Source organism: Sus scrofa, chromosome X, assembly GCF_000003025.6.
Source record: "Sus scrofa isolate TJ Tabasco breed Duroc chromosome X, Sscrofa11.1, whole genome shotgun sequence".
NCBI lineage: Eukaryota > Metazoa > Chordata > Mammalia > Artiodactyla > Suidae > Sus > Sus scrofa.
Window position 1 is genome coordinate 26,266,092 of NC_010461.5, and position 15,559 is coordinate 26,281,650.

At 35.8% G+C, this 15,559-nt stretch overlaps 1 long non-coding RNA gene across 2 annotated transcripts in view; it reads left to right on the forward strand.

The window, feature by feature from the left end:
- LOC110257744 overlaps window positions 1-15,559 on the forward strand; it is a 209,210-nt gene that overhangs the window by 143,016 nt on the left and 50,635 nt on the right. For both annotated transcript variants that reach the window (XR_002340686.1, XR_002340687.1), the window contains one exon: window positions 4,357-4,458. This is a non-coding gene — a long non-coding RNA (uncharacterized LOC110257744). The remainder of the gene's footprint in view (window positions 1-4,356; window positions 4,459-15,559) is intronic.

Below are 15,559 nucleotides of genomic sequence, written 5' to 3' on the forward strand. Positions count from 1 at the left end.
AATCCCCACTCTTTATAGGAAGACATTTCTTTACACAGGAGAATATCTGGGTTTGGGATTCAGACATCATCATTTTAAATAATTAAATTCTCAGAGCCAGTATGATCTTTGACCCTAATCGGTGATTCTGTTTTCATTAAGGATGGAGGTGGTAAGAATTAGGGAAAAATTAACCATGTATTCATTTGGCAAATTGTACAATTTTCTTATCTTCTCTGTGACTAAGTTTTCTCATACACAAAAATGAGGTTAATTCTAGTACCTAACCCACACCATCATGTAAGGATTAAATGAGATCTTTTCCATGCAAAGTGGAGTGAGTGCCTCATTGAAAATAAATGTGAGCTGCTATTAATTTATAGGTGAATAGTTGGTGGTCTTTCCTATTATAAGAGCTCAAGAAAACATCCTCTGCAAATATGGAGAATTTATTGAACCTGCTGATCAATTGTTTTCTATTTCTACAAAAGTTATTTAAAGACATTAGCTCAAAAATTTATCAGAAACTGAAATTAGCTACTAGTAAGAACAAACTCTGAAATGGTCTATTAAGGGAGTTGATACAAGGTCATTCCCAGAAGTCTTTAATGATGGGAAAGACGTGAAACTTTTCAACAAATTAGTTACCATCTCACCAAAGGGTGAAAGTAGCATCTAGTTCCCTTGACCTAAAACTTCTGTGTTGGTTATAGACTGCAGGTCTTTGGAATCCCTGGCAACCTAGGAAATATAACTCCCTGGCCTCGAATTCCTCAGTCTTGTTCTCAAAGATGATACTAGACAAAACTGAAATAGATAAGACTCATGTTTCTTCTGCTGTTCTCATTTGTTGCTCCCTCTTCCTGTTTGTTGCCCTTTTGAGGAGCCAGAGCCTACATGAGATCCCCTGTTTATAAAGGATCTTCTGGCATGCATCCTACTCTTCCTTTAACCCTCAGAACCACATGCACTAGCCTACTCTTGACCCTCTACTCCAATCCCATCTAAACCTAACTCTAAACAACTTTTTGTATAGCTAATAAACAAATATATTGACTCTGTAAGGCTATATTGAATACTTACTGTTGCTCAGGCACTGTGCTAGGCTCATAAATGATGATAACATAATCCAGGCTCTGTAGTAGAATGGAGATCAACAAAAATTCCAGTAGTTATAAAACAGTGTGATAATAATGGGGTAGCATATGTGTCACAGGTTATTAGGACAATTAAGGGAGTTAATAAATTCAAAGCAGGAGTTCCCATCGTGGCTCAGTGGAGATGAATCTGACTAGGAACCATGAGTTTGAGGGTTTGATCCCTGGCCTCACTCAGTGGGTTAAGATTCCGGCAATGCTGTGAGCTGTGGTGTAGGTCACAGACACAGCTCAGATCCCACTTGGTTGTGGCTGTGGCATAGGCCAGTGGCCACAGCTCCAATTTGACCCCTAGCCTGAGAACCTCCATATGTCGTGGGTGCAGCCCTAAAAAACAAAAACAAAACAAAAAAAGAAAGAAATGTGAAGCAGTTAGAATAGTTCCTGGAACATAATAACTGTTAAATGCCTGTTTATTAAATAATCTCAATGCTAGAAGAGGGTTATGCCCTGGGGATTGTATAGCACATACTCAGACCACCCATCCCAGCCTGAAGTACTGAAAGCCTGAGCTGGGTCTTGAAGATGGTTAAGATTTAGCCAAGTTAAGATGTTGAAGAAGCATGTTCCATGTAGAGGGGACAGCATCTGAAAACACAAAGAGACATGAAAAAAGATGACCTATCTCAGGAAGTTCAAAAAGTTCATTGTAGCTAGAATATTGGCAAATGAGAAGAAACAGGAGATGAGACTCAGACTGCAGTCTTTGGTCAATAAGTTGCATTAATGGTCTCTATCAGCCTTCGTTATATAAGTTGTGCTTTGCCATCAAGAAACACTGGTGAGGGGAATGGGCATTGGATAGGCAAGTAGTACTGTTTGCCGCAGTAAAAACATCAAGAAGGTTATTGGGCCTGAAACATTTTAAGGCCTTAAGTACCCTTAAGGTTAACATTATGACCTATGTTTACAGTGATCTTGTCCTCAAATATAATTAAAAATGGATAAAACCACAGAAAGTTTGAAAGAATATAAAAAGATTAGGAGATCCCTTTGAGGTGCAGCAGAAAGGAATCTGACTAGTATCATCCCTGGCCTTGCTTAGTGGGTGGGAGATCTGGCAGTGCTGTGGCTGTGGTGTAGGCCTGCAGCTATAGCTCTGATTCTACCCCTAGCCTGGGAACCTCCCTATGCCACAGGTGTGGCCCCAAAAGTGGGGGAAAAAAAGTTTTCAATTTTAAATAAATAAAATTAAAAAGTGATTTAACTTTCTAGAATTTAGAAGAAGTCTAGCAGTTCTTCCAGTTAAGTGCTGCTCTCTCCAGGTATTGAGGGTCAGTGCTATTATTATATCAAGGTGAAATCCTGAATAAAATACAATGTACTGGTTTACCACTTAATGAATTATGCTGATTAGTTAATTAGCTCTTAGTGCCCTTTGGGGAAAAACCCTATTCAATGCTGTATAGGTGGCATTTCAAATATAAATAAGGCCACCTTTCATTTAAGTTCCATGAAAATGTTTAAGAATAATATGTATGTGTTAAGATACTATAATTTAAAATAAAATTGGAAGCCAGAGTAACAAAAACATATACAGTGATATCTTGTGACCAACAGTGAAATTGGTTCTTATGACCCTACCGGATGCTTTACGTGCCCTATAAGAATGCTTTAAAATTCATCAGTTTTCCATTGAAATGTGATTATTATTTGAGGGAAGATTACCCAAAATATTTATTACAACAAAGATAATATGTCTTGTTTGTTTTTTTTTTTTTTTTTTTTTTAGGGCCACACCCTTGGCATATGGAGATTCCCAGGCTAGGGGTCCAATTGGAACTATAGCTGCCAGACCTACACCACAGCTCACAGCAACACTGGATCCTTAACCCACTAATGAGGCCAGGGATCAAACCCACAACTTCATGGTTCCTAGTCAGACTTGTTTCCACTGCACCATGAAGGGAACTCCTTTTTTATTTTTAATAATATTTTCAAAACAAAATTTGCTCTAATATAATTCTTTAGGACTAAATTTAATTATTTTGTTAAAATTTCTGTGGTATTCTAGGAGTTTCATGACTTGTCCCTAGCCTGCTTTCCCATTCTTACTGGCCTCTAATCCAAATATATTCTCTACCCTACAGTCAAATTAAAGTGCTGACTCTCTTTTCACTTCCTACTTCATCTTTGCATACTCTGTTCCCTTTTCTCATTTTTTCTCTCCCTCCTATAATTCGAATCTTCACAGTTTTTAAGTGCCATGGAGGGCCCCATGGTTGCTTCAGACATCGTTAAATTTCCTTTTTTTTTATCTCCATAGCTCTCTGTATTTATTCCTCTATTATACGTTACCTAGTTTTACATACTTTTCTGTTACCTCTTCCACACCACTGAGTCTGGCCTTCAAAAATATTCACATTCTCCTACCTGCCCAATCCAGCAGAAAGTTTTCCAATCCCGTTTTTTCATTTAAAGATTCTCTTACCATCTTCTGTTTAGCCCTTAGAACGAGGACTCAGATTCAAACTTACTATGTCCAGATGTTGTCCAAATATAGCAAGTTTGAATCTGAGTCCTCACTCTGAGGACCATAAGCTGTTCTACCATGGGTAGGTAGAAGGTGTCACAACATCATGGCCTGCCACAGCCCTGTAGCAGCCCTAATCCCTCCTGATGGGGCATGTTACATACTTACTGCATCAACAAAGGGGTGAGCATACCCTTTGGGCAAGGGAAGAGATGACAAAAAATTATTGCCAAACTTGTTCATACATTCCTTTCCTGATATGTGAGGTAATAACTCACTTCTTAGTAGTGCTGTGAAGATTATTGCAATCTAACATACTCTGTAGCTCACCTCTTTAGCTTGTTTATTTTCTGCATCCCCATTAAAAGGTAAACTCTTTGTGGACAAGAAATTTTACCTTTTTGGTTCACTTTTGTAACCCTAGCACCTAGAACTGGGCCTGGGACATAAAAGGCACTTTTAAAAAGCATTGGTTAAGTGAACAAATGGTAAACACTTAATTTACAGGAGTCATTCAATAAATTATAGCAGTAGTGAACCTTACTCATTGTAAGAGAATTCTTACTCTTGTTAATTATTATAATTGAGATAAAGAAGTTTATCTTTCCCCTTGGAATAGTTTAATCTGATTTGTTTGAAACTTTACATTTCTACTATAATTGGTTTTTATTGTTTCTCTTTAATACATTTAGTGCATACACTTTTTAGTTTGACTTTATGATAACTTTCTGTTATTTTGTATTCTAGATTAGGTATCTGTAAGGTGGGCTTCTTTGAAGAAGACTTGCAACTTTAAAAGATGTCTCAATCACTTCAAATTCCTTTTGAAAGAAGGCAAAGCATAAAAAGGTAAGAATATTGAGTGAAATACAGAGATTGTTTTATGAGTAGAAGCAGATCCCCTTGGCTGTTTTTAACTCAGCACATAGTTTTGTCATTATTGAAAGTCTTTGTACTTCTAATACATTTTGAAAGGTAATTACGGGAGTTCCCACTGTGCTCAGAGGGTTAAGAATCCTACTAATATCCATGAGGATGTGGGTCAAGTCCCTGGCCTCACTCAGTGGGTTAAGGATCTGGCTTTGCCACAAGCTGAAATGTACATAGGTTGCAGATGCGGCTTGGATCTGGTGTTGCTGCAGCTGTGACGTAGGCCCATAGCTCCACTTTGGCCCCTAGCCTGGGAATTTCCATATGCCACAGGTATGGCCCTAAAAAGAAAGAAAACACTTAGTATGAGAATCTCTAATTGAAAAACTTGTCATTGCCAGGGTGGAGGATGGGGAATTGGCGGGAGAGGGAGTGGGATGGATGGGGAGTTTGGGGTTAGTAGGTGCAAACTTTTATATTTGAAATGGATAAGCAATGGTGTCCTACTGTACAGCACAGGGAACTATGTTCAGTATCTTGGGTTAGAACATGATGGAAGATAGCATGAAAAACAAAGAATGTACATAAATGTATGACTGGGTCACTTTGCTATACAACAGAAATTGAAGGAACATTGTAAATCAACTATAATAAAAAGAAAAGGGAAAAAAAGAAAGGCAATTACATAGCAATTGGATAATTCCTATGCTGATCATGTCATGTATAAGATTAGACTATCCCCCATCTAGAGAGCATGCTTAAGGTGTTAATCCCAGTAATGACACAGATCTCTTCACTCACTGGCTTGTCAGGTGACCAGAAGCCAGAGATAGATGAGGATAAGGATGCCACTGTTAACCATGAAAAGAAATAAGATTAAGTGAATCATATGAAAATCACACTTTTGGCTTCATAAATGTTTTATTACTTCCAACCAAGCCATCTACTTATACTCATCACTTTCTGGCTCTTCATGTGTTTATTCAACAGCTACTATTTGTTGAGCATCTGCTATCAATGTGAGTCCCAGCTTCATACTTATTAACTACATGTCCTTGAGTATTACACTGTGCCTCAGTTTCCTTATCTATATAATGGCGATAATAATAATATCTGCTGTATACAACTGTGGACATCTTAAGTAAGCAAATATAATTGAAATGGGCTTCAGCCAATAGAAAGTTCTCAACAGATGTTAGTTATCCTCATATCATCCTAGGGCCACTACATTTCCTTTTTATGTACACCTCTTTATATTAAATTACCATGCTTGCAAGCAAGAGTCTTGATTTAAAAAAAAAAAAAAAAGCTTTAGCTCGGATAGGTGACATAACCTACCTGAGATAATACAGCAAAAATGAGCGGCAGATATCTCTAAAACCCCAAATAATTAATGTCATGAATCCGGTGCCCCTGAACAGATTATTGAGACTCAAGGTTCCCATACACAGCAGACACCGGTGCAGTTCTTATTGGCCAAAGCAAGCACATCAGATGTGGGAAATATAGTAGTGCCTACAGTGCTGAGATCTACTTCCTGTTGATGCTCTCTTTACCCCACTGCAAACCTGCGGCCACAAGCAATTATACTCCTCACACTGTCCTGCCTACCTCCAATATTATAGGCTGTATAAAAACACCTTTAGACAAAAACACCACAATAAGAAGCCCTTTTATTTCTCTAAATTGTCAAGAAGAGAGGAGAGGAGAATATGCCTGTTACTTAGATGTTAGAACTTGCACGAGGCTGTGAGTAGTACCCACTGGTGTTAGTTTGAACAAATCAGTACTCCTGATAGAAGAAAACCTTTAATCTCCACAAAAAGGCTTGCCTGGAGGTTTAAACCATATTATCCTTAAAGATATAGATGTATTTATAGTACATCTACATCTATATGTATGGAGATATACATATAGATAACTGTAGATATTTTAAAGGGCATAGTTTATCATCTTATTCTGCTGTGCATACATATATATAATGCCAATTACATATATATATGATATATATGTATGTATAGGTATATGGATAGTATATATATTTTGAACACAAGTGCTAGTTTCTGGGTCTTAGGGCTTTACCTATTTTTCTGTATTTAATGCATAGATATATTAATAATGATTTTATTTGTCTGATGGTTCTACAGATGGTTCTAATTTATGCTTTTCTATTTATAAAGCTTTCTACATTGAGAATACATTATTTTAGAATCAGTAAAACAGTTAAGCATACATTTGTTATTTTCCAGGAAATAATCCATCTTAAGTGTTTATGAAATTCCTAATACTTTTCAGGAGCCAAGTTCTAATTATTTTGTACACATCATTTCCTTTAGAAATTCCATGAGGTTGATATTATACCTCTTAATTTTTAGAGAATGAGATTCATTGGAATAACTCATTCAAGGACATGCTGGTAGCAAGTAGCGTAATCTCTATCTTTGAACTGTACAACACTGGAGAAAGTAGAAGAAAGAAAGAAAATGATAAAATTCACATTCATCATTGACAAATCTTGGAGCAAAGTTTAAATATGTTTACTAAAATTGTTGTTATAATAGTGCCTACAGCTTTAATGTCTCCATACCCTGAAAGCAGAAAGTCTAATAGTAACAGTATTTGAAGGGAAACAATCATGACTGGCAAGACACATAAGCAATTCAGAAAATAATTTAAGTGAAGTTGAAACCAGCCTGAGCTTACAGCTATTATGGTGTTCACCTTAAAGTTTGCTAGTCATGATTGATTGCAAAGGAAAATATTTGAAGAATATATCCTTTTAAAAAGTAGCAAAGGTGAATAAACTCAAAAGATAGCTAAAGATGGTTCACATTATTGGAATATAAAATAGTCATAATCCTCAAAGACAGAATTTGAGTCATTCGAAACAGGTCAGATACTATTGCAGCCGGGTCTTGCCTGCTTAATTTATAACTAATGCAGGCACGGACTTCACACCTGATGAGGTATTAGCTATGTTCAGGTATTCTTAGAGTTCCACAGATAATTTCCACCCTTAGGAATATTTCACACTGAATTTTTAACAACTAAGGTAGTAAAAAAATAGATTTTAGCTTCAAAATTAGTAAGACATTGAAATAGAAAAAGAAAATAACTCTAAGACAGTCTCCTTTCCTCCTTACCCTATGGTCATGATTTCAGCTTGAGAGTCATGGAAATTATTCATGTAAATATAATCAATTACCTTCAGATTTACTGAAAATTCAAATGAGTCTTTTAATGTAATACTACTGGAGAATGTAAAACAGTCTCAAATATACTGACGTAACAGCCTATCTACTACAAGTGAAAAGAAAAAGCATTTAGGGCTTTTGGATGGTTAAATTCTAGAGAAGAGAGAATAAATGTCATAGCCCCAGGGTATTTAATATACCCCTTCAGAGAGAACTACCTACACCCTATTCTAGAACCTCTAATATATAACTACCTCAAATTGCAATGTCTCCATTGAGAAAGGATGTAAGTTTGCTACCTGTGGTGTCTTGTGTCATTTTCATCAGTTATTATAAAGGAGACGAAGGAGATGCTGAGTGGCATAACTTCTAAAACTAACTAACATAAGCAATCAGGTTCTTCCTACTTTGGAAGAGAAAAAGGTAACTTCTAGGACAGAAGAGGGAGCTATACAAATTGATATATCATAGTTAAATTTTTTTTGAATGGGGAAAATACCATTCTGCCTCCTTCACTTCTACTTTGCTTTCTAGCTATGACCTCTTCTCTTTCTTCTCAACCAAACTTCTCAATAGAATTGTCTACACTTGTTTCCTGAGTTCTCATCTCTCACTTTCTCGTTCACCTATTCTGTTTTTCTGGCTGTCATCCCAATTTCTCTACCAGAATCCCTCCAGTGAGATAGCCAGTGACTTCCATTATTACATCCACTGACATTATCTCATCTTGATTAAGCATTTCTTCTATTAATATTTTAACACCTACTTTTAGCTAAGCTCTTTGCCAGGCACTGGTAAGAAATGCTCATCAGACAAATATTCATTATCAGCTAGGTAATGTTAAATAAAATGCTCATTGTTATTGCCTTTATAGAGGTTACATTCTAGTGGAGAGGCAGAATTACTTAAATAATCACATCTTTAAATTAGAGTAATAAACCTTAAAAAGTGATATGAAAGAAAAATTAAGTGGGCCATAATAGCCTTGAATAAGTACAGTAGAGGTCTGTCTTATAGCAGTTTTTGGAAAAATTTTTTGAAAGTTGGTTGAATAAGGAGTTCCCATCACGACACAGTGGAAACGAATTCGACTAGGAACCATTCGCAGCTCAGATCTGGCATTGCTGTGGCTGTGGCATAGTCCAGCAAGAACAGCTCCGATTAGACCCCTAGCCTGGAAACCTCCATATGCTGTGGGCGTGGCCCTAAAAAGACAAAAAAAGAAAATTGGTTGGTTATTTCCTCCTTTTTGAAACTCTTCCCTTGGAGTTCATGATGTTCACTTAGCATGAAAATCTCTAGGTCCATCCATGTTGCTGCAAATGGCATTGGTTCATTCTTTCTTATGGCTGAGTAATATCCATTGTATATATTGTACCATACCTTCTTGATCCATTCCTCTCCTGATGAACATTTAAGTTGATTTGATTCCATGTCTTGGCTATTGTAAACAGTGCTGCAGTGAACATTTGGGTGCATTTATCTTTTCAAATTATGGTTTTCTCTGGATATATGCCCTGGAGTGGCATTGCTGGATCATATGGTAGTTCTAGGTTTAGTTTTCTGAGGAATCTCCCTACTGTTTTCCATAGTGATTGTACCAATTTACATTTCCACCAATAGTGTTAGAGGGTTCCCTTTTCTCCACACCCTTACCAGAATAATATTGTTTGTAGACTTTTTTTAGGTTCTGTTTTTTTTGGCTGCCCCTTACCGTATGGAGTTCCCCCACCAGGGATCAGAACCAGGCTGCAATGCTGGATCCTATAACCCACTATGCTGGGCTGGGGATCAAACCTGTGTCCTAGCGCTGCGAATATGCCACCAATCCCATTGTGCCACAGTGGGAACTCAGGTTCTGTTATTTAAAATAACTCATCCCTTTTAGTTCATTTAACTCAGTTAGGTTCATATTTTTCCCATCACAAAGTTCTTATTTGTATATACAAAGGGATACATGTTCCTTGGTATTTGAAGGATGAGAATAACTAGGTCATCGTTTAGGTAATTGCCTTTCAGTTGATATTCTCTCTAAAGATGCCACAGATAAATCAAAGAACCAGAATGAAATATGTTATTTTGCTTTAACTTTTCAATGAGCATTCGATATAGTTAATAATATTTACAGTTGTCATGATTAAAGCCTGAGTTCTGCAATCAGATATTTTCCTCCTCAAAATTTTACGCAGGCCCACATTTTCACCTCAGAAATTGGTTTAAAATTTAGCATTGCTGGAGTTCCTGTCGTGGTTCAGCAGTTAACGAACCCTGACTGGCATCCATGAGGACACGGGTTTGATCCCTGGCCTCATTCAGTGGGTTAAGGATCTGGCATTGCCCTGAGATGTGGTGTAGGTCGCAGATACAGCCTGGATCCTGCGTCGCTGTGGCTCTGGAGTAGACCGGCAGCTACACCTCCAATTGGACCCCTAGCCTGGGAACCTGGACAAGCTGTGCGTGCGGCCCTAAAAAGACAAAAGGACAAAAAATAAAAATAAAAAAAGTTTAACATTGCTTAGCAGCACACAGCAATATAAGTAACTTGTTCTTTATATTCTGCTGCCACTTTTCATCTCTTAGGCCAGAGTATTGATGTTTGTTACCTTAGCCATACCCATCTCAGACTCATAATCAAGAAAAGGATTTTTAAAAACTAATGTGAGAAGTAGAATAATAGTATTGAGCAGGTAATATGTTCCCTAAATCTGTTATCTACATGAATCATCCAGCTAGTTCAGTGATGAAACAACTAGTCTGTATGTTTTGTTATAGTTCCAGCTTACTTACAATCTTGCATGACCCTCCCAATGCTGAACCCAGAGAGAAAAGGTGATATTAGTATCTCATTTTATAGATGAGAAAACTGAAGTTCAAGATTATAAATAAATTTCCCAGTAACGTATCTAGAAAGTGGGGAGGGGGGAGCACTACTCTGAGACTGCCCTCAGAACACATTTTTTCTCCACACCATGATCCTTCTCATATGAAATGTTTCTCATGGCTTGTGTTCTTCACCCCTGCACTAAATATTAACAAAAATGAGTTGGCTGCTCACTGCCAAGTTAATAGTTGCATAATAGATTTTCTCTGATTTGAAGTCTTCTATCAAAAGTGAAAATCTACCTATTTACCTAAATCATCTGAAAAGCAGCTTAATAAATTTTCAAATATGCATTTATATGTTAACTCATGTTTACTGAGTCATAGTACAAAGATTTCTTGTGTATACTTAAAGGACATCCATATGGAACGTCTCCAAATTAACACCTTTAACAAAGTATATTTGAAAGGAAAAATTATCAGTAGCCTGTATTGTCATCTAAGAAAACTTATACTAGTAAAATTCATGTTCTAAAATTTTATGTATTTTACATCAGTTTTTCCCAACTTTATATTAGAATCACCAAGAATCGTTTAAAAAAAATCTATCTCCACACACTCTGATTCAATTGTTATGACCCTACTAATGCAAGGTTCTTGGTTTGGTGCTCAAAGTGTAATTGTTTTTCTAGCAAAATTATTTAAGATAAAAAAAAGAAATTATTTAAGATAAAAAACGGCATTAACATCATTGAAATGGCCCAAGTGATTTTAACATATATCAAATTTTGAGAAACATTGCTGACTGGAAAATGAGAATTAAGAATGTCTTAAAATAGGATATCTCTGGTTTTCTTTGATTTTAAAGATAAATGATGTCTGATAATTTGTTTGTCCTCTGATTTCAGATAATTATATATAATCAAAGTTGAAATACCACACACAACTATGCATGATTTTACATTAACATATAATTCAGTATAAATGTGGCTTAATTATTCTCTTGGATTTCATGTTATTTGTAAAAGTCTGACAATTCATGATGAAATTTGAGGGCTAAAAAAGTCTGCCCATTACATTGTTTAGTTTTAGCTGATCTCATGAACTATTTAAAAAAACTAGGTGACACTGGTACATTAATAAAATTTATAAAACTAGTTAGAAAATAGCATACTTGGTAATTTGCTTGGAAAGAGGAAATGGCAAAATATTTAAGTAAACAAATTGCACTGAAAGGCATGTTTTTTTATTCACATTACTATACCATTTTGGGATTGAATTTAAGTTTAGATATTTGCTAAATCTCTATTTTTAATCCTCTAAATACTGCTAAGGATAATAAAGATGATGGAAAAATAAAAACTTATTTGACAGTTGCCTTTTAGTATCTACTCTCATTTTATCAATCACATCAAAGCAAAAATTAACTGTCTTTAATTTCTTTGAAAAATGTTAGAAGTAATATCCTAAGTATATACATGCATACACACACATATATGTTATTGATACCTGTTTACTTGGCCTCCTAATATTTACATGACACCTGTTCAAAAGAAACTGGTTCAAAGAAAATTGAGCTATTGTTCTCTAATGTCTGTCACCCAGCTCCTGACATTTCTAGAAAAGGATTTAAAGTTGCTAGAAATAAAAATGGGGTTATTGCTCCTGCTCCCTACCCAAGTGTTTGTTCATTATTACATCAAACCAGAATCTATTGATGTAGAGGCCATAGCTTTCTGGCTACCACGACAGGAGTTTTCCTATAAGTTAGAGTTGTAAAATGTTAGAATCATGTGTGTGGCTTTTGTATTGGTTTCTTAAGATTGAAGATTTTTAGTCAAATATTTTAAATAGTAATAAACTGTTAAGTATTCATAAAATGTATTACCAACAATATGTGGGATAAATATCTCTTAGAAGAGATACAGAAATAATATGCAGATGTTTTTCAAAATACAGAATCTTGAATTGAGGTAGATAATTTGTTCAAATTTATCAATTTAAAGCCATCTTTTTTTTGGGTTTTTTTTTTTTTTTTTTTTTTTTTTTTTGCTTTTTAAGGCCACACCTGTGGCATATGGAGCTTCTCAGGCTAGGGGTCAAATCACAGCTGTAGCTGTCACCTATGCCACAGCCACAACAACACAGGACCCAAGCTGCGTCTGCTACCTACACCACAGCTCATGGCAACACTGGATCCTTAACGCACTGAGCAAAACCAGGGATTGAACCTGCACCCTCGTGGATGCTAGTCAGATTCACTACCCACTGAACCATGACAGGAACTCCATAATTTTGATATTTCCATTTCAAGTAAATCATAGTGTCTGATTATTAAAGGAGATGCCCAAGGAGGTTATCAGACATTTATATTGCTTATTGCTACTGTAGGATGACAGACAGTATAATCAAACAGAAGCAAAGATTTGGGAAGTGTGAGGGAAATGGAGAAATTAATATGACAGTTAAGGAAGATGAATAGAAATAAGCCAGATTAAAGAAAAGGCTGGAAGGACTGTAAAAGCAAATTAAACTGCATTTCTTGTTACCATTGCTCTGCAGAACCCTTTTTAGTTTGTCTCTTTTTGCTTTTATTACCTGTGCTTTTGGTGTCATATCCAAGAAATCATTGCCAAGACTAATGTCAAAAAGCTTTCCCCACTATGTTATCTTATTTGAATTTTATGGTTTCGGGTCTTAGGTTTAAGTCCTTTCTTTCTTTTCTTTTCTTCCTTCCTTTCCTTTCCTTTCCTTTCCTTTCCTTTCCTTTCCTTTCCTTTCCTTTCCTTTCTTTTCTTTCTTTTCTTTCTTTCTCTCTCTCCCTCCCTCCCTCTCCCTCCCTCCCTCTCTCTCTCTCTCCCTCCCTCCCTCTCTCTCTCCCTCCCTCTCTCTCTCTCTCTCCTCCCTCCCTCCCTCCCTCTCTCTCTCTCTCTCTCTCTCTCTCTCTCTCTCTCTCTCTCTCACATGTGGAGATCAACTTTTCCCAACACCATTTATTGAAAAAAACAGTCCTTTATCCATTGTGTACTCTTGGCACTTTTGTCAAAGCTGAGTTGACTGTACATACGTAAGTTTATTTCTGGGCTCTTTATTCTGTTTCTTTGGTTTATATGTCTGTTTTTATGCCAGGACCACATTGTTTTGATTACTGCAGCTTTGTAATATATTTTGAAATCTGGATGAGTGATGTTTCCAGCTTTGTTATTTTTGCTTAAAATTGCTCTAGCTATTTGGGGTCTTTTGTGGTTGCATATGAATTTTAGGACTTTCATTAAAAATATGCCATTGGAATTTTAATAGGGATTCCATTGAATGTGTAGAGTGCTTTGGGTACTATAGGCATGTTAAGAAATATTCCATTAACATGGAATATCTTTCTATTTATGTTTTCTTAATTTTCCTTCATCAGTGCCTTAGAGTTTTCAGTGTATAGTTCTTTCATTTCCTTGGTTAAATTCATTCCTAGGTAATTTATTCTTTTTGGTGCAATTGTAAATGGGATTGTTTTCTCAATTTTTCTTTCTGGTAATTTGTTATTAGTGTATAGAAATGCCATAGACCTCTACATATTGATTTTTTATCCTGCACATTTATTGAATTCATTTATTAGTTCTAAAAGATTTTTTTGGGTGTAGTCTTTAGGGTTTTCTATGTATTGTCTCTTGTCATCTACAAATAGTAACAGTTTTACTTTTTACTTCTTCCTTTCCAATTTGCATGTCTTTTTTTTTTTCTTGCCTGATTACCATGGCTTGGACTTTCAGTACTATGTTGAATAAAACTTTGAGCTGTTCACCACTGACCATGATGATAGATGTGGGTTTGTCATATATGGCCTTTATTATGTTGAGGTATGTTCACTCTACACCTATGTTGATGAGAGTTTTTATCATAGATGGATGTTCAATTTTGTCAAGTGTTTTTTCTGCATGTATTGAGATGATCATGTAATTTCTATCCTTCGTTTTAGTAATGTGGTGTATCTTGTTGATTTATTTGTAGATACTGAATCATACTTGTATCCCTGGAATAAATCCCACTTGATCATGGTATATCATCCTTTTAATATATTGTTGGATTTGGTTTGATAATATTTTTTTGATGATTTTTGCATCTATCTTCATCAAGGATATTGGCCTATAATTTTATTTATTTATTTATTTATTTATTTATTTATTTATTTATTTATGGTGCCCTTGTCTGGTTTTGGTATTAGGGTAATGCTGACTTCATAAAATGTATTTGGGAGGCTTTTCTTCCTCTTCAGTTTTTCGAAAGAGTTTTAAAAGGATAGATAATAGATCTTCTCTGAATGCTTTGTAGAGTTTACTGGTGAACCCTTGGGCTTTTGGGGGGAGATTTTTGACTACTGTTTAAATCCCCTTATTAGTAATTAATCTATTCACATTTTCTATTTCTTCATTATTCATCTTGGAAGATTGTATGCAATTTTTGGTGAAATTCGTCATAGCACTCTAAAAGACTTATGATGCATTGTATTTTTCTGCTATCAGTTATAACTTGTTTCATCTCTGCTTTTATTTATTTGAGTACTCTTTTTCTTGGATAGTCTGGCTAAAAGTTTGTTAATTTTGTTAATCTTTTCAAAGAACCAGCTCTATTTTTTTTCATTTTATTTTATTACTCAAATGAATTTATCACATCTATAGTTGTATAATGATCATAACAATCTGATTTCACAGGATTTCCATCCCACAGCCTAAGCACATCCCCCCACCCCCCAAACTGTCTCACCTCCAGAGACCATAAGCTTTCAATGTCTGTGAGTCAGCATCTGTTCTGCAAAGAAGTTCAGTCTGTCCTTTTTTCAGATTCCACATGTCAGTGAAAGCACTTGACGTTGGTGTCTCATTGTATGGCTGACTTCACTCAGCATGATAATTTCTAGGTCCATCCATGTTGCTAAAAATGCTGGTATTTCATTCCTTTTAATGGCTGAGTAATATTCCATTGTGTATATGTACCACCTCTTCTGGATCCACTCCTCTGTCAATGGACATTTAGGTTGTTTCCATGTCTTGGCTATTGCAAATAGTGCTGCAATG